At 39.7% G+C, this 20,339-nt stretch overlaps 1 protein-coding gene across 9 annotated transcripts in view; it reads right to left on the reverse strand.

Annotated features, from left to right (window-relative positions):
* Positions 1 to 19,052, reverse strand: part of ZFYVE16 (zinc finger FYVE-type containing 16) — a 58,158-nt gene extending 39,106 nt beyond the window's left edge. For 7 of the 9 annotated variants that reach the window (XR_013362180.1, XR_013362179.1, XR_013362175.1 and 4 more), the window contains exon 1: positions 12,906 to 13,064. The gene's annotated coding sequence lies outside the window, so the exon portion shown is untranslated. Of the gene's footprint in view, positions 1 to 10,057; positions 10,155 to 12,905; positions 13,065 to 19,029 lie in introns of those variants that run through there. The other 2 variants (XM_077866770.1, XM_077866761.1) reach the window with 2 other exon arrangements.
* Between the last annotated feature and the right edge of the window lie 1,287 nt (positions 19,053 to 20,339).

The raw sequence follows: 20,339 nt of genomic DNA on the forward strand, positions 1-20,339 counted from the left end.
ACTATGACACAGGAACAGGAAGCCATAAATAAGGAACATATGGAGAGGGAAAAAGTGATCATGGAAAGTGACAGCAAAAATCTTAAAATTCAAGTGAAGCTTGCTGGATGCAGTGAAAGTGCTAAGAGGGGCATTTATAATTTAAGTACATAGGTTAAAAAAAAGATTTAAAAATCAATCATCTAAACTTGGGAAACTAGAAAAAGGAGAGCAAGAAGAGCAAAACAAATAGCAACAAAGATAACATAGAACAGAAACCAATGAGATTAAAAACAGGAAAATAGAGAAATAGGAAAAAAAAAATCACTGAAACCAAAAATGCTGTTCTCTGAAAAACAATAAAGTAAAATTTAAAAAACTAAGCTAGGGGTTCCCTGGGTGGCTCAGCAGTTTAGTGCCCAGGGCATGATCCTGGGGTCCTGGGATCAAGTCCCACCTCAGGCTCCCTGCATGGAGCCTGCTTCTCCCTCTGCCTCTTTCTCCCTCTCTCTCTCTCTGTCTCTCATGAATAAATTAATAAAATCTTAAAAAAAAAAAACAAAAAACACCACTAAGCTAGTCAAGAAAAGAGAGAAACACAAATTACCAATATCAGAAATGAAAAATGAAAATGAAAATATAACTACTGAAGCTATGGACACTTTAAAGGACAATAAAGGAATATTATTAACAACTCTATGCCCACAAACTTGATAATTTAGATGAAATGCACCAATTCCTTGGAAGATACAAACTACCAAAACTCACACAAGAAGAAACAGATAACCCAAACAGCCCTGTATCTATTAATGAAATAGTATCAATAATTAGTAACCTTCCACAAACAAATCACCAGGTCCAGGTGGCTTCGCTGGTGAATTTTAGCAAACATTTAAGAAAGGAAGAAATGATACCAATTCGTCATAATCTCTTTCAGAAAAAGGAAGCAGAGGGGAACCCTTTCTATTCTTTTTATAAGACCAGCATTAGAGGATCCCTGGGTGGCTCAGTGGTTTAGCGCCTGCCTTTGGTCCAGGGTGCGATCCTGGAGTCCCAGGATCGAGTCCCGCGTTGGGCCCCCGGCATGGAGCCTGCTTCTCCCTCCTCCTGTGTCTCTGCCTCTCTCTCTCTCTCTCTCTCATTAATAAATAAATTTAAAAAAAAGGACCAGCATTACTCTAATACCAAAATCAAATAAAGACATTACAAGAAAGGCACACCACAAACCAATACTGCTCATGAATAAAGACATAAAAATCCTCAATAAAATATTATCAAGTAGAACCCAACGAGGTATTAAAAGAATTATACACAACAGCTAAGTGGGATTTATCCAACTATGCAAGATTGGTTCAACCTTTGAAAATTAATCAATATAATATACTATATCAAAAGGCTAAAGAATTATTACATAATCATATTGACTGATGTAAAAAAAAGGCTTTTGACAAAACTCAACACCTATCATGATAAAAACTCTCAGCAAATTATGAGCAGAGAGGAACTTCCTCAATTGGATGAAGAATATTTATAAAATATCTACAACTAACATTATACATTATGATGAGAAATTGGATGCCTTTTCCCTAAAGATGGGGATCAAGGAAAAGATAGCTTCTCTCACAACTCTTATTTAACATAGTACTGAAAACTCCTCTAGTGCAACACAAAAAAGAAATAAAAGGTACACTATTTGGAAAGGAAGAAATAAAACTGTCTCTATTTGCAATGACATGATTTTCAATGTAGAACACCCCCCAGAACTAACCCCCCCCCCCCAAATAAAGTAGTGAATATAGGATGGACAAAGAATACAAGGTTAATAAACAAAAAATCAAATGCATTTCTATTTATGAGCAAGGAACAACTAGAATTTGGAACTTTAAAAAATGACATTTATGATAACACTCAAAAAATTAAATACTTAGGTATAAATTTAATAAAATATATAAAGGATCTATATGTGGAAAACTACAAAAATACTGATAAAAAATCAAGAAGATCTAAATAAATGGGAGATATATTCCATTTTTAGGGATAGGTAGACTCAACATTGTTAAGATGTCAATTCTTCTCAACCTGATCTCTGGATTCAACACAATCCCAATCAAGATCCCAGCAAGCTATTTTGTAGGAGGACTCCGGAAACTCAGAATTCTAAAGTGAATATGGAAAGGAAGAGTACCAGGAACAGCCAACATAATGCTGAAAAAGAACAAATTTGGACAACTCTGATTTTAAGGCTTTAAAAGGCTACAATAATCAAGGCAATATAGTACTGGCAAAAGAATGAACATACAGATCAATGGAAAAGAATAGAGAGCTGGGAAACAGACCCACACAAATACAGTCAACATATCTTTGACAAAGGGGCAAAGAAAATTAGGAGGAGAAAGGCTAGTCTTTTCAACAAGTGGTGCTGAGAAAACTGGACATCCCTATACAAAACTATGAACATAGATACAGACCTTATACCTAAATGTATTTAAAATGGGTAACAGACCTAAGTGTAAAATGCAGTATTTTAACACTTCTTGAGGAAAACATAAGAGAAAATCTACATAACCTTGGGTTTTGGTGGGACACCTGGGTGGCTCAGCGGTTGAGCAGACGTCTGTCTTTGGCTCAGGGTGGGATCCTGGAGTTCCAGGATGGAGTCCCGCCTCGGGCTCCCTGCCCAATGAATAAATAAAGAGAATCTTAAAAAACGAAAAACAAAAAAACCCCTTGGTTTTGGTGCTGAGTTTTTATTTATTTATTTAAGATTTTATTTATTAGAGACAGAGAGAGAGAGAGAGAGAGAGAGAGAGAGACACGCAGGCAGAGGGAGAAGCAGGCTCCATGCAGGGTCTCCAGGATCACGTCCTGGGCTGAAGGCGGCGCTAAACCACTAAGCCACCAGGGCTGCCCTTATTAACTTACTTTTAAAAGATTTTCTTTATTTATTCATTCATGAGAGACACAGAGAGAGAGAGGCAGAGACACAGGCAGAGGGAGAAGCAGGTTCCATGCAGGGAGCCTGATGTGGGACTCCATCCCCGATCTCCAGGATCCTGCCCTGAGCCAAAGGCAGATGCTCAACCGCTGAGCCACCCAGGAGTCCCTGTGAGTTTTTAAATATAACACTGGTATGATCCATGAAAAAAAAAACAACTGATTAAGTTGGGCCTTATTAAAATCAAAAACATCTGCTCTGAAAAAGACACTGTTAAGAGAATGAAAGGTTAAGCCATAATCTAGGAGATATTATTTACAAAACACTTATCTTTTTTTTTTTTTTAAATTTTTATTTATTTATGATAGTCACACACACACACACAGAGAGAGAGAGAGAGGCAGAGACACAGGCAGAGGGAGAAGCAGGCTCCATGCACCAGGAGCCCGACGTGGGATTCGATCCCGGGTCTCCAGGATCGCGCCCTGGGCCAAAGGCAGGCGCTAAATCGCTGCGCCACCCAGGGATCCCACAAAACACTTATCTGATAAAGGACTTGTATCCAAAGTCTACAAAAAACTCCTAATGTTAAATAGAAAACAAACAATCCAATTATATGGGCAAAAGTTCCCAACAGACACCTCGCCAAGGAAGATAGACAGTTAGTGAATAACCATATGATAAAATGCTCAACATCATTTGTCTTTAGGGACTACAGATTAAAACAATGAGATACCATTTCACGTCAATTAAAATGGCTAAAATCCAAATAACTGACAATACCAAACACTGCAAGGATGATGATCAGCAGGAACTCATGTTTATTCTTGATGGGAATGCAAAATGTTCTTTTGTCCACACAAGAACTTAGATGTGAATGTTTGTAACAGCTTTATTTATATTGCAAAAACTTGGAAGTATTCAAAATGACCTTCAGTAAGTGAATGGATAAACTGTGATACACTCATGCAATGGGACAGTATTCAATGATATAAAGAAATAAGCCAACAAGCCACACAAAATGACATGGGTGAGTCTTAAATACGTATTGCTAGGTGAAAGAAGCCCGTCTTTAAAATTCTACACACTGTACATGGGACACCTGGGTGGTTCAGTTGGTTAAGCATCTAACTCTTAATTTTGGCACAGGTCATGATCTCAGGTCATGAAACCGAGCCCTGCCTTCAGTGCCGTGCTGGGCATAAGATTTTCTCTCTCTCTCCCCCTCTAACCCTACTCTGCTTCTCACTTGCTCTCTCTCTCTTTAAAAAAAAATCTATATACTGTATCATTCTAATTATATGACACTCTGGAAAAGGCAAAACTACAAAGAGAGTAAATAAACACACAAGTGATTGCTTTGTGGTATAGGGTAGGGGATCGTTGAACAGGAAAAGCACAGTGGATTTTTTTAGGGTGGTGAAACCATTTTGTATAATACGATAGTGGTGAATACAAGACAGTAAACATTTGTCAGATTAGAGCACAAAGAATAAACCTCAAGTATGCAAATTAAAAAAATTATTTAGAAGGTTGGGTGATCTCAAAATGGAATGCAGAATGTGATAAAAGAGACTAAATTTATTATAAATGTATAAAACAATCTTACTGAAAGGGGTGGAGGAATAAAGTGCTACCTTTGGAAATGAGTGAATCTGTAAGGCTGAATTGAAAAAAGGAACAGGGGCATTGTGCTCTAGTTGATAAAGTTGTTTCCAATGGGGGTATGGGTTAACAATTCTGAAATCATTATATATGTATACTGGATTGAACTGCAATTAAAAAGTAAATGGAATGGCTGCTTATGGGAGCCAGGTTTCTCCTTGTTGGCAGGGAAGGTTAGATAAGCAAAAGGGCAAGAAGCTAAAATGATCCACGTGGGAACGGATTTGAATTGGAGACACTGGTATAAACTTATGGCTAGCTTAACATGGATACAAATGGTTATACATCTGTGCTAATTTTTTACCAGAAATATTTATAGATATTAGTATAAAAACCTATATCTCTTGCTCTGTTAGCTGACAGGGCCTAGAAGCAAGACATCCCGTACTTAGCATAACAAGCATACTTAGCACCCAGAGCATGGTTTCTCAAACAAAAGGAACCAAGGCTCCTTGGAGAAATGGCTAATTCTAAGACTGGGGCAGAAACTATACAAGATGAGCATGGAGCATCTTGTAATCCCAGAAAGCACATATACATATGCACACATGGGTCTATACACACACACAATAAAGGAGGTATATCAAAGGAGTCAACTGAAAGAGCTCCCAAAGGCCAAAGCGGGAACAACTAAACAATAAAATATATAAACCAAAACTGGTTTATAAGGCAAAGCATTAAAAAAATGAGTTCATACTAAGATAAATAAACAAATAGGGAATAGGACAAATCTTCCAAATAGAAAAATTCTGAATAATTTACATAGACACTTTGTTCTCAGGGAAGTGGAACATAACTGCTCCTTAAGTGTGCTGCACATACTTTCTTCAAGAGTACAGTATAGAAAGGGAGAAAAAATAATTTCACAGTGAAGAAACCTGACAAACTCTACCTCTAATTATGAGAAAAACATCAGAAAAACCACAACTGACATTCTACTAAATAGCAGAGTAGTGATTCTCAAAATGTTCGAGACCATCAAAAACAGAACGTCTGAGAAATTGTCACAATCCAGAGGAACTGAAGGCAACGGGACTAATCAGGGTAATGTGGTATCTTCCATGGACTCCTAGATTAGAACATATTAGAGAAAAATCAAAGAAGTGTGAATAAAGTATGGACTTTGATTAATACTAATGTATCAACACTGGTTCATTAATCATGGTAAGTGTACCATATTAATGTAACATGTAATAATAGGGAAACTGGGTATAGGGTAAATTGGAACTCTGGACTATCTTTCCAATAATCCTAAAAATCTAAAATTGTTCTAAAGTAAAAGATTTAAAAAAAAAATAAAATGAAGGCATTGGAAAATAACCTTGAGAAAATATCCCAGAAAGCAGAATAAAAAGAAAGGGAAAGCAAATAAGCAGAAAGATTAGAAATGTAATCTAATGAGGTCTGATATTCAAATAACAAGAAGTCCAGGAAAAAAGTGTAGGAAGGAAAAAAGGAAGAATTTGTCAAATAAAATACCTCAGAACTGAAGGATATGATCTCCAGGTGGAAAGGGCCCAGTTAGGGCCCAACACAATGGATGAAAAATCCTTATCAAGCCACATCACCTTAAAATTTCAGAATACCAGAGAGAGCAACCCATTTCAAGCTGTAACTGCATCTCCCACCTCTCCCTTACACTCCTGACCTCCCCATCCCATCCTGCTCTCCTTTTTCTCTAAAGTACTCATTTACTTTACAACCTTCTAACTTTTTTTTTTTTAACTTATTTATGATAGTCACAGAGAGAGAGAGAGGGAGAGACATAGGCAGAGGGAGAAGCAGGCTCCATGCACCAGGAGCCTGATGTGGGATTCGATCCCAGGTCTCCAGGATCGCGCCCTGGGCCAAAGGCAGGCGCCAAACCGCTGCGCCACCCAGAGATCCCCCTTCTAACTTTTTGTATAACAAGTTTATTACATTGTTTACCATCTGGAACACCTGCTCCATCCAAGAAATTAAGCTTCATGAGGGTAGATACCTTGTATTTTTACTCACGAATATATTCAAAGTACCTTGAACAATGTTTGCTACATAAAATATGCTTATTACAGACTTAGTGAATAAATACAAGCTTTGAGAGAGCAAAAGCAGGTCACATACAAAGGACTGGTTATCATATCAGGCATCAGACTTCTCAGTAACAACACTAGAAGTTAGAAAACAATGGAATCATGCCTCCAAAATTCTAAAAGTAAATTATTTACAACCTGGAATTCTATATTCAGCTATCAGTCAAGTGTGAGGGCAGAAACTTACTTGATTTTTTTTTACAAGATTTTATTTGACAGAGAAAGAGAGAGAGGGAGAGAGAGCATAAGCAAGGGGAGTAGCAAGTAGGAGAGGGAGAAGCAGGCTTGCCAGTTAGCAGAGGGTCCGACAGGGGGCTCGATCCCAGGATCATGACCTGAGCCAAAGGCAAATGCTCAACCAATTGAGCCACCTAGGTGCCCCTGAGGGCAGAATTTTTAAAAACATATTTAGACAGGCAAGACCCAAAAACTTTGCCTCCTCTTCAGTCTCTCTTCTCAGGGGCCAACTGGAATATGTACTCTACCAACATGAGGGAGACAAGAAGAAAGAGGAAGGGCTGAAGTCCAGAAACTGGCTATTCAACACAGGGAGAGACAACTGTAATTCAAAGATGATCAAAAAAGAAAGCACACCTCAAAGATGGCTGTGCAACAACAGGCCTAGAAAGCAACGCATGAAGATAGACGCAGGGTGACAATTACAGGAATGATGTTGCAAAACAAACGACAGACATTTTGAATCTACCAAAAGGAGATTTACACATCTTGTCTGAGGGGTTTTCAATAGATTAAATAAAAGATATATAAGACAGGGCACCTGGTTGACTCAGTCAGTGGAGTGTGCAGCTCTTGATCTCAGGGTTATAGGTTTGAGCCTCATGCTTGGGATAGAGATTAAATAAAATCTTAAAAAATATATATGCATATAAAAGATACATTTAAAAAAGATATAAAACATACATTCATAAAGATATATAAAACGTAGATATATGAGAACTGAGGTAATTACAAACTCTAGGAAAAGCAAAAATTATATAAAAAAAGAAATAGCACAATATACCTGGCTCACCTGTACACATTATGTACATAGTTAAATGATATAAACACTAAATAATGATTTAACTAAAAATTAACATAAAACTAATCTGCAAATAAGAGATGAGGAAAAGTGCAGTGTTTACAGGTTGGGTAACCTCAACTCTCATTTTCTGTAATAGGAAATTGGTATATAATATCTATAACTATGGTAGGATGGGGAGACAGCTATATAAGTAAGCAGGTTATTTAAAAATCTAGAGGTAGAAAGAGTTGATCAACAAAAATAAATAAAGAGCTGGATCATCATTCATTCTGCAGGAGCCTTTGCCAGAAAGGGTTCTTCTATAAGAGAATGAAGCCTGAATCCCTTAAGGTATCCATCCACTTTATGTAATGAATTACCTTCTTTCCTACCTTCTTAAGTGTTACTAGTTTTAAACTATTGAGGGAGGGATCCCTGGGTGGCGCAGCGGTTTGGCGCCTGCCTTTGGCCCGGGGCGCGATCCTGGAGACCCGGGATCGAGTCCCGCATCGGGCTCCCTGCATGGAGCCTGCTTCTCCCTCTGCCTGTGTCTCTGCCTCTCTCTCTCTCTGTGACTATCATGAATAAATAAATAAAAAAATCTTAAAAAAAAAAAAAAAAAATAAACTATTGAGGGAACAGTAGCTCAACTTATTTTCTGTGTTTTGTGATCCTAATGAGGAACACTGATTGAGAAAGGCTGCTTTTCTAGAGTGGGATTCAGGAAAGTGAGGGAAAAGATTATTGCTTTTCATTTTAAGTCTTGTAGTCTTATTTGACTTTTTAAATTATGTACAAGTACCCCTTTGACAGCCATTAACATTACATTAAAAAACATACTAGCATAAAAGCAGTAAAGGAACTCTGAATATAGAACATATTAAAAACATAAAGCACAGGAATTAGCAGCTTTAGAAATAGTCTCATAGGGCAGCCCGGGTGGCTCAGTGGTTTAGCGTTGCCTTCAGCCCAGGGCCTGATCCTGGAGTCCTGGAATCGAGTCCACGTATTTACGTAAACGTAAATAAACCTCTTCAGATTAGGGAGTATGTCATATTATTTTTGTGTCTTCATGATGTACATCTAGATTATTGGCACAATAAGTACAGCTTAGTTGAATGAAATGGGAAGTATGTGCAGCTTCAAATTTCATGTACAGTATTTGTACTATATCTTATGTAAATTGTTGGATTCTATTTTTATTTAATTATCTTACCTTTTCTATACCTTTTTATTTTTATTTTTTTTTTATTTTTATTTATTCATGATAGGCACACAGTGAGAGAGAGAGAGGCAGAGACACAGGCAGAGGGAGAAGCAGGCTCCATGCACCGGGAGCCTGACGTGGGATTCGATCCCGGATCTCCAGGATCGCGCCCTGGGCCAAAGGCAGGCGCCAAACCGCTGCGCCACCCAGGGATCCCTATACCTTTTTAAATACCTCAAATGACTTAGTGCTTAGTAGTACTTTGCTACATGGGTAGAGATAAGTCTGTAAATAGATATTCAAAGAATTCCATAATTTTTTAGAAAAATTGTTTTTTTTTCTAAGACTTTTAAAAAAATTTAAATTTAAATTTATTTATTTATTTATTCATGAGAGACACAGAGAGAGAGAGAGAGGCAGAGACACAGGCAGAGGGAGAAGCAGGTACATGCAGGGAGCCCGACATGGGACTCAATCCTGGGTTCCAGTATCACACCCTGGGCTAAAGGCAGGCGCTCAACCACTGAGCCACCCAGGCGTCCCTATGATAACCTATTTTAGGTAATGTTTTTACTCACCTGACCGCTTACGTACTCTCAGATTTACTATCAAAGATCTACAATATTTACTTTATAGAAGATGGCTTTAGGGCAGCCCCCGTGGCGCAGCAGTTTAGTGCTGCCTGCAGCCTGGGGCATGATCCTGGAGACCTGGGATCGAGTCCCACGTCGGGGTCCCTGCATGGAGCCTGCTTCTCCCTCTCCCTGTGTCTCTGCCTCTCTCTCTCTCTCTGTCTCTATGAATAAATAAAATCTTTTTTAAAAAAAGATGGCTTTAAAAAAATCTCATGATTTAACAAAAATTGGCAGCAACATATAAGATCAATTAGAAAACCAACAAAACCAATAGTAAAAGGACACCTAAAATGGTTTAGATGAGAGATGATGAGGGCCTGAACGGACACAGTGCAGAGCAGATGGAAGGGAGATCAACAGAAAAGTGCTAAAGAATGGGATATTCTGGAGAGGGAAAGCAAGGGAGAAAGCTAGGATTACTGTCAGGTTTCTATCATGGGCGACTGGGTAGACAGTGGTACCACTTGACCATGACGGGCAATACAAACAAGAGCAGGACTGAGGGAAAACAGGAGTTCACATTTGGACTGTTGTTTGAAGTACCTTGAGAACATCCTGGAGGAGATGTCCAACAGGCAGTTCAGTATAAGGATCTGGAATGCAGGAGAGAAGTCTGAGAGAGAGAAAAGATTTGGGAATTGGCAGCACATAGCTGTTAATGGATGAGATCACCTACAAAGAAAATATAGAAGAGGACAGGAGCCTGACATCAGAAAACTAAAGACCACAATTAATATTCCTAAAGCCCTTCAGGATAAAACTTTGCCCAGAGTTATATGTACTTCTATAGGAAAACAGCCAATATATAATGTTAAATGACAAAAAATCAAATTGCAAAACATCATGCACAGTATAAAACCAGTTTTACATATAAGTTGTTTTGAAAAAAAAAAAAAAGTATTAGTAAAGGCACAGGAGAAAACCATGGAGGGCAAACATCAAACTGAAGGGTATCTGATTTTGCAAGTCTTTTATACTGACATTATGTATCTCCATAGTATTTTAGTTAATTTAAAAAAATATATACTACTTTCATAACCTGGAGAAAAGATAATTTTATCATATATATATATATATATATATATATGGCACGTATCCTTACAATACAAAAAAGATAAAAGTCTGTTAGAAAAACACATTGACACTGGACAATAAATGGGCAAATAATACAACTAATAAGATTATGAAAAAATATTCAAAGCACAACTCTGTACTATCAACATAACGTGAATTAGAACACATACGATTTGTTACCTACTAAATCAGAACACAATTTTTTTTAGCAATCTCTACACCCAACATGAGGCTCAAACTCAGGAACAAGAGTTACCTAATGTACCAACTGAGCCAGTCAGCCACCCCCATAATTTTTTCAAATAATAAAAGTGCTCAATGTTCGTAAGGGTATACAAGAAGAGCACCTCAGACACTGCTGCTAGGAAGTAAACTGGTACACCCTCTCGGACAAACAGTCCCCAGAGATTGCATCTGATGTAACAATTCTCTTTCTTAAAAATTCAAGAAAATAATTCAAAGCAACTGTAAACATGCAAAGATATTTCACCAAATCATTAACTGAAACCATCTAAACACCAACATTAGGGCACAAAAAAAATTACATAGGCATCGAAAGTAATTCTATTTCTTTTTTTTTTTTTCTTTTTTCTCTTTCCCTTCAAAGATTTCATTCATTTACTCATGATAGCCACACAGAGAGAGACAGAGAGGCAGAGACACAGGCAGAGGGAGAAGCAGGCTCCATGCACCGGGAGCCGGACGCGGGACTCGATCCCGGGTCCCCAGGATCGCGCCCTGGGCCAAAGGCAGGCGCCAAACCTCTGCGCCACCCAGAGATCCCCAGTAATTCTATTTCTAGAGAAACATTAGCACGGGGTGGGGGAAACACATCATAAAGAACTTTCAACTTTGCAATGTTCCTAATAGTGCAAAATTTCAAAAAACTTAAAAGTGCATCAATGCAAGAATACTTAAATCAGCTTTCTCAAACTGGTCTGAGGACCCCTGGAAGACCCAAAACCTTTTTAGGGCTCCTTCCTTTTCCAAACACCTATCTATGCAAGGCTGGATATTCTTAACGTGCCTTAGCATACACAATAGCACACAAGAGTGAAGGGAGAAGCAAATATGAGAATCCAGCTGTCTTCTATAAAGCCAGACATCAGTGATCTGCAAAAATAAAGACAATGCCGCCCTCCTCACTAAATTTTTTAAAGTAAAAATATTTTTCAAAGTATTATTTAATTCAACATGCGACGGGTTTTTAATGCATAATTCAAAAATTTTTTCTGAGTTTTATTTTCTAAAATACTAAATATACTGCATAAATATACCGGAGAAAAACTCTTAGTCCTTGATAATTTTTAAGTTTGTAAAGGGATCCTGAGACCCCACGGGGTTAAAAAACTATGATACCATCATATTATGTAACATGATGATTGGGATGATAATTAAATGGGAGCAGAGCTTTCTTTGCTCCTGCATTACTTGGACAATGAAACGTCATAAAGTCATGCTTAAGATTTTTAAAAACACTTAAATTCAAGCAAAAAAAGCAGGCAATCCAAACTCTATATAAAATCTCATCATCGGAATTAAGAAAAATGCCACGAGAAAAAAAAGACCTGGAAGGTAAAAAGTCAAAATATTAACTGTGGCTTTTTATCTTTAAATGGTGGAATTATGGCTTATTATTTTACCTTGATCTTTATAGCACATCTAAGATTTTGTTTTTGACACTAAGCATGCAGGTTTCATACCCACGGGAGAAAAAATCCATAGTTTTCCTAGACCGAAGCATTACACTTCTGCCAGTGCGGAAGACAGGAAGCTCAACATAGTCATTTAAGGAACCTAATTCGACCAAACAAACTGCCCATTTCGTTAAACGAAAAAGATGAAGTTATCAAACGCACGGACTGGTTTCCAGACGGGTCACACGGAGCGAGATCACTCCGTCTGCAATAATCTGCAATCACGGTAGTACGGGTAAGTCAACATCTGAAAGTTAGGTCATCTTTTAGAATTTGCCAGAGGTGCCAAAGGGAACAGGCCGAGGTCGAGGCGCAGCACCGCATCCCTGCGGAGCCCGCAGGCCGAGAGCAGGGCTCCGCGCCGGCCCGCTCCCCCCGCGCAGGCCGCCCGTCCGCAGCCCGCAGCCCCGCAGCCCCGCAGCCCCGCAGCCCCGCAGCCCCGCCGGTCGGGCCCTCCGGGCTCTCCGGGGCCGACGCGAGCCTGGACGGCCGAGATTTCCCGGCCAGGTCGCTGGGCCCCGGGAGGGGAAGGGCGCGGGTCGGGGGCCCAGCGGCCACCCCGCCCCCTCCGCGCAGCACAGGTGAGCCGACGCCAGGCGGCCTGCTGCCGGGGCTCTTACCTGCCCACACCCCGAGGAGCTCCGTGGGGCTCGACGGCCGCCGCGCAGCGCAGCGCAGCGAAGGGCGACCCCCGCCGGGAGTCCCGGGGCGGCTCCGTCGGCTCCGGGTTTGTTTTTCCCCCGACCTGTTGGGGAGGAGGGGAGGGGGCGGGGGGCTGGCAGCGCAGGCGCAGAACAGGCTCCCGAGGCTCGCGCACGCCTGCCCTGCGCCCGCGGCCTCCGCCGAGCCCCGACGCGCCTGCGCGCTGCTCCGAGCCCCGGCGGGGGGCGGGGCTCTCACCGGAAGTGCCGACGAGGTAGAGACCCGCTTTGCGCCGGGATGGGTTTCGCGTTAGACCCCCGGGAGCGCGAACCGCGAGGCCCGCGAGGCCGGCGAGGCCGGCGAGGCCAGCTGCGTCCGTGTCCGCCTTCCGTTGCCCTCCGTCGACCTCGCGTCGGCTTCCCCCGCCCCCAGCCTGCAGCTCCGCAGCCGGCGCGGCCCCGGCGCCCCCGCCCCCCTGCCTTGTCGCTTCGCACAGCGGCCGCCGCCGCCCTCCCCGCCCGCGGCAGCCCAGGGCCCGCGCCCGGCCCTTCGCCCTCGAGGCCGGGGCTGTGCTTCTGCTTCGCCCGGGGGGCCCGAGGCTCAGCCGCCTCCCCGCCCCTATAAGGACCGCTAAGCAGCGGGGGAGCCGAGCCCCGCTTGGGATGCAGGCTTGCGCTCGTGGGGCTGCACTATTTTTACCGCGTGTTTCCTATGAATCGAGGGAAGAAGAGAGAATATGTGGAGAGACAAATCCATCTGTTGCTAAAGCGTTTTGCCAGCTCATCGTCCACCCTGGGCTTTAGGAAGTGTACGGGTCGGGGGCCCCCGGGCGGCCCCGCGGGTTGACCTCCGGGCGCGCGCGTTCTCCCTCCGAAAGCAAGCTTCAAAAAAAAAAAAAAAAAAAAACTTGTGGAGTTCTAATATCTCAGGACTATTCCAGATGTGATTTATGGTGAAGGGCTTGAGAATCGATTCGGATTCTAAATCTGCAGTTCGCAACTACAGTTTGTGATCTTTTAAGGATACGGAATCCTGATTTTCTCTCTCTAGCCTCGCTTTTACTTAACTCTGAAAGAAGACGGTGTGGTTTTAGCCCAACCGTGAAACTTCTGACAGCTGAAAGTAACTTACGGAGCACCTACCATGCGGCAGACACCGCATTAAATGCTTTGCTTGCATTATCTCTTTTTTTCCCAGCAGAATTCTGTACTTCTTGGTGGAGAGGGGAGTCCTTGAATGGTAGGGAAGACACAGAGGGGACCCCCCAAATCCACACGGGGTGCTGGGGACCCCAAAATCCAGTGGAAGGCACATCAGGCACAAATTCCCGAGAGGTTCTGAGTGGAATCCCTGCCACAAAGCCCAGCTTGGAGATAGAGGAGCTCCCAGATTTAGAAGTTATCCCCAAAGCTAAGAGGAAACCAAATTATGGAGGAAGCAGGGGTCTCGGTCTTTGGGGGCCCCCTGCTTCCAGAGGAACTGGAAAAGCACATGGGGACACCTCCATCTCCCAGGATGGGTATGGGGGATCCTGAGGCAGTATCAGGGCAGAGACAGAACACTGATTGGTGGGCAGGGCTCCTTGGCATGGCAGGCTGAGACTGGTTCCCTGGTGACTGGGGGCAGGGCCTAAGGCACACGGCGGGCTGCGCTGAGTAGGCAGGCAGGCAACTCATCAGCCTGGGTGCGGTGCAAGGAGGGTTCCGAGGTACTCCGCTCAATCTTGGGGATCTTAAATTGCACAGTACAAAGTGCATTTTCTCTACTATGTGTGAGGTGTTTATTTGCAGATAAATGAGGTCACTGCCTTTATGGAACCACTGTCTAATAGCAGAGACTCATGTATGCAAATGTATATTTGGGGTAGAAATATTTACATAGAAGTATTCATATAATATAATGCATATTTATATATATATATAGTGTTAGGACAAAGAATAGAAATAGAAAACACTGACACCTTAGAGATAAATAGGAAAAGTATATACGTGAATGGTCAACTCACAAAATAGGAAATTTCAGTGCCTACTACATGTTTTACGAATGCTCAAACTCATTAACAATGAAATGACAAAAGATACTATTTCTAGTGTATCTAATTAGCCAGTTTGTTTAAAACATGCATGAACTCCATTGGTGAGGGTAGAGTGAAATGAACCCTTATCCTGTTGGGATATAAATTAGGAAAAGATTTTGGAAAGTAATTTACCAAATCAGATGAAGGAACGGTCACATGACCTAAATTAATAATTTCCCTTCTGGAAATTAAAGGACATATTCCAGAATGCAAAGATGAAATAACAATAAAGTGAACAAACTCCCCAAAACTGGAATGCCTTTCACATACAAATGCAATTGTACTTAGTGTAACATTTATTTGTTTATGAGTATTTCCTCCTTACTAGGAGCTGTAAGGATTACAAAAATGGATAATTTATGAAATTTGTCCTAAAAAGTTCACAATTCAGTGTGTCATTCTTTTATTTAGTAATATAAATAGTTGAGAGGTTGCTACAATATAATAAAATTACAAAATGTTTTGGGAGCTTCTGTATCAATTAAATTTCCTATGATTTCCTTTGCTGATTGAAATGAAGAAGAAATCTGCACATGAAATGCACATGTCAAAGAAAAATATTAATGAAAAAGAGTCCTTGCAAAGTTTGAGTAATAATTACCGGAAAACTCCATGTATCATATTTGACCTCTAAAGATCTCAATTTATGACTAAATGGTATAGACTTCAGGAATTCATCCCAATTGTAACATATTTGACCAATTTATTCTTTCGACTTAAATCATTGCTTGGACCATAAGCATGTTTTATTATTTCTTTTTATTATTATTATTTTGAAAAGTAACCAGAATCTTGATTATTTTAAGAGGCTTCAATTCCACAGTAATATGAATTTACAAAGCTGTCCCCCCCCCCCTTTTTTCTTAGCTATTCCCTTTTCATTAGTAACCTGGATGGAGAAAATACCAGAAGCAAATGAAAATAACAATTACAATTATTCATTTGTTTCATGGCTGGTCTTATACTATAAACAATGTTAGGACTAGGGGCATTGCTCCCAAACATAGAAAGAGACATGGAACTATTAACCATTACTATTTCATGCTATCTAACCATGTTAGAACACTCATGTTACAAGGAAAAGAGCTATTTTTTTTTTAAATTATCTGCTTAGGGCCACTTAGATCACCTATTTGGAGCAATTTCACTAATGAAGAAATGGTTACACTTTCTGTGACCATGAGAACTAGTGTTTTATTTTTTTTAAGATTTTATTTATTTATTCATGAGAATACACAGAGAGGAGAGAGAGAGAGGCAGAGACACAGGCAGAGGGAGAAACAGTCTCCATGCAGGGAGCCTGATGTGGGACTCAACCCTGGGTCCCCAGGATCACGCCCTGGGCTGAAGGCAGCGCTAAACTGCTGAGCCACCCGGGCTGCCCAGAACTAGTGTTTTAAAATGCTTGGAAAGAGTTTGGAAGGAAATCCACTAAAATACTAACATACCGTGATGATCTTTGGAAGGTGAAATTATGAGTGATTTCTCCTCTTTCTAGTTTTTTTATATTTTCCATGTGTTTTACAATGAGAACATATGACTTTAATAACCCAAGGGGAAAATGGAACACTTAGTTTTAAAAAGTATTTCTAAATTTACAATTGAGTCAACCAATTAGTTTACATTCCTTATGTAAAATATATTGCATTACTATGGATCATAAAGAGTGAAATAACCCAAAAGGATGGATAAGCACTTATGTCTGAATACTGTCTCAGGGGTAGCAACAGGTACAGTTCTCCCCATGGCTCATATAAGATACAGCTTCAACATAAATGACACAGGTTCTCTAGCAAGGAAGTCAGAATTCTTTGCCAGATATTTCCAGTTCTCTCTTCTGGGCATATGATGGCAATGCACTTCCGGGGTCCCTTGTGGTTGAATAGGGCCATGTGACTGATTCAGGCAAGTGAACTGTGAAAAGTGAGTGGTGACATGTGTCTTTCTAGACTGGATTTTTTTCAGCCACCAATGTGAGATATTCTAAAGTCGGCCTCCCCTCTGGCACAGCAACGGGCAAGACTTGATATTGTGGCTTCTCCATCGATCTGAGTGCTTGAGAGATTCCAATGAACAAATCACTTCTAGAATAGATAAACTTCGTTGTTATATGCACTGAGATTTTGGGGGTGATTTGTTACTACAGCATAGCTTAGCCTGTCATGGCATATAAACTTTGTTTTATGCCTTTAAGATTTGGGGGTGGCCATTCTGAATGACACACTGGGTGCCTCAATGAGACTCTGTCGCAGCACTGTTTGCTAAAGCTTTTCCTTCATAGATGAACTACTCACTATTCATTATAATATGCCAGGTAAATACATTTTGTTATAAATGAGTACTTCTTTCTACTACTTCTCAGAGTGACAGTGAATCTTTTTTGCTTTTAATTTTTTATTATGGAAAATGTCAGTCACATGTAAAAGTAGAGAGAATAGTACAATAAACCTCTCAGCTTTAGTATCAACAACTCATGGTCACATCTTATTTCATCTATAAGTTCACCCACTCTACCCCCTTACCCCACAGCTGTATTATTTTGAGGCGAGTATAATTTATCATATCTTTTCACCTCTAAGTTTTTCTACGTGTATATTTAAAAGAAAATATTTTACAAAGTAGAAATGATAATTCAATGAACTCCTTCATATGCAATATCACCATCTAATTCCAATATGGACAAACTTGTTTCATGTATACCCTTACTCACTTATATTATTTTGAAGCAAATGCCATATGTCATATCATTTCATCCATACATATATCAATATGATTTCTAAAATAAAATTGCTCTTTATAAAAGCATAATTTTTCACATCTAAATATTTAACAATAATTCTTCAATTATGCTAAATACTTAGCTTCTGGTATTAATATTTCTAATTGTTTCATAAATGTCATAAGTTTTAAGTAGTTTGTATAAATCAGAATCCAAATAAAGTCAACATTTTGGGATTGACTGATGTCTAATAATGTTCTTTCTTTTTTGTTCTTGCACTTTATTTTTTTAAACAGTCTTTAGAGCTGTAGAATTATCAGGATTTGGACCTTTTTTTTACACTTTAGTTCACTTTTATTTTTCTTGTATAAAACTATGTGGTAGCCACAGTATCTTTTAACCTACTCCTCTTGCCTCTGTATTTCCTATAAGCTCGTAGCTAGATCTGGAGGTTTGGTTTGATGTGGGTTGAGTTTTTTGGCAAGGCTGCTCCGTAAGAGGTGTTACATACTTTCCTCAGGAGACATGATATCTGAGGGCTCTTTCGTTGACATTAGTGACCATTGATGATCACTACTGGGATCCAGTCTTTCATCTGGGTTTGCAAAATGATGATATTCAATTATGTCTATTTTATTCATTGATTGGAATTCTTCTAGGGAAAAAAAATTTCCCTCAATAGCTATTTAGTTTTCCTCGAATATAGTTCATGTAGGAAAGGGAAATTAAACGTTTGACCTTTTACTTTACTGACGGTTTCCAGAAAAATGAGCCGTTTCCCTTGTATCCTCTAAAGGAGACCAATGGCAGTAGAGGAGAGAGGGTTAATATATGTAAGTTAAACATATATATATATATATATATATATATATATATATATATATATATATGTATTTGCATGTATGATACTAAACAAGTTCTTTAGATTTTTTAAACAGATTTAAGCATTTATTAATTGTTCATCCCAATGTTTAACACTGTAATGAACATGTTCTATTCATTGCCTTAATCATAATACAATATATATTATTAAGATGGTCAAAGGAATCATAATTAAATTTGAATCAGATTAGGATTCACTTTTTATTCTAATGTTAGATTTCTACTATTTTCTAGCAAATCATAAACAAATCAATAAGAAAAGACTTTTTTTTAAGAAAAGACTTTCAAAACCATTAGTTGCTTTTATATATCTAAGGATAGTCACATCTGAATTCATCTGGAAAAAATTCAAAGATATAGGCATATCATAATAGTACACAGTTACACTAATTTTATATTTAGAAGCAAGCATAAGGAAACTCACCAGAGTTCAAATGTGTTCAGATGGTATTAACAATTTCAGGCAATCTAAAGTGGGAAGAAACAACTGTTGATGATCCAATTCCACTGCCAGTTAGCACGTAAACTGGAGGCAGAAGGAGAATTTAAATTCAAATCAGAGAAGTGAGATTAATTATTCGCCTTGTCAGTTGTTTGAATACTATTTTTTTAAGAGTAGGCTCAAAACAAATGTTAATGTGTTTTGTGAGTTATGTAAGTTTAACGCTGTGTCACAATTAGGAGAAAAAAATGAACTGGGGTTATCATCTTTTCTCCTTATGTGTATTTGAGAAAAGAGATCACATTTCCAAGCATTGTGAGAATTTTAGCTTTCTTTGGGTGGAGAGAAGACAAAGAACCCACCAAACCCTGCAGGCATGTTAGTGACCCTCTTTGGAACTTGGCAATGAGAAACACAGTCAGAAGTCAATGAGGAATCCCCTGTGAGATGCATCTCTGAGCCTGCCTGATGTTCAGTGCCGGAGAGGCAGGCTCCAGGGCTCTACAGCAGCAGCTTGCAGGCCACAGAACAATGGCAAAGATGGCTAAACTATAGAGAAAATGATAGTACAATCACCTAATTTTGACAATACAGAAGTCCAGGATTATTGCAGGACCTCCCCAAGAAAGGGAAGGGAGTTTAAAAAATGATTGGTTGAATTTTCCCTCCAACTTCAGAACAGATTATATTTGATTTAGGAAACAAAGAAATGTGATATTTCTTTTATCTTGGTATTGTGGAATAAAATTCATGCCCATTGTATGTAATTTTGTAATAGTGATCTTCCTCTCTCTCTCTTTTTTTAGTGAGGCTCTACGCCCATTGTGGGTCTCAAAGTCGTGACCCGGAGATCAAGAATCGCATGCTATACTGACTGAGCCAGCCAGATGCCCTTCTAATAAGGACCTCTTGATAAAAAAGCATATAAATAGAGTGGAAATCTTTCCTTTATTATGAGAGATAATAATGTTTTCTTCAGGATTTTTTTCTTTTGATAACAGATTAGGTAGTCAGTTCAAAGTGAATTTTTTATATATGCTTGCTTTGACTTCTTCAAATTGAGAAAGAGAAATAGTGATAACCAGAAGAATAACCAGAAGAGTGTTTTCTGCACACTTTGCAATGTGCCTTACTATTTAAAAAAATAGAATTATGGGGTGCCTGGGTGGCCAGTCAGTTGAACATCCAACTCTTGATTTCGGCTCAGGTCATGATCTCAGGGTTGTTAGATCAAGCCCCAAGTCAGGCTCTGTACTGGGTGTGTAGTCTATTTAAAATTCTCTATCTCCGGG

This window comes from Canis aureus, chromosome 2, assembly GCF_053574225.1.
Source record: "Canis aureus isolate CA01 chromosome 2, VMU_Caureus_v.1.0, whole genome shotgun sequence".
NCBI lineage: Eukaryota > Metazoa > Chordata > Mammalia > Carnivora > Canidae > Canis > Canis aureus.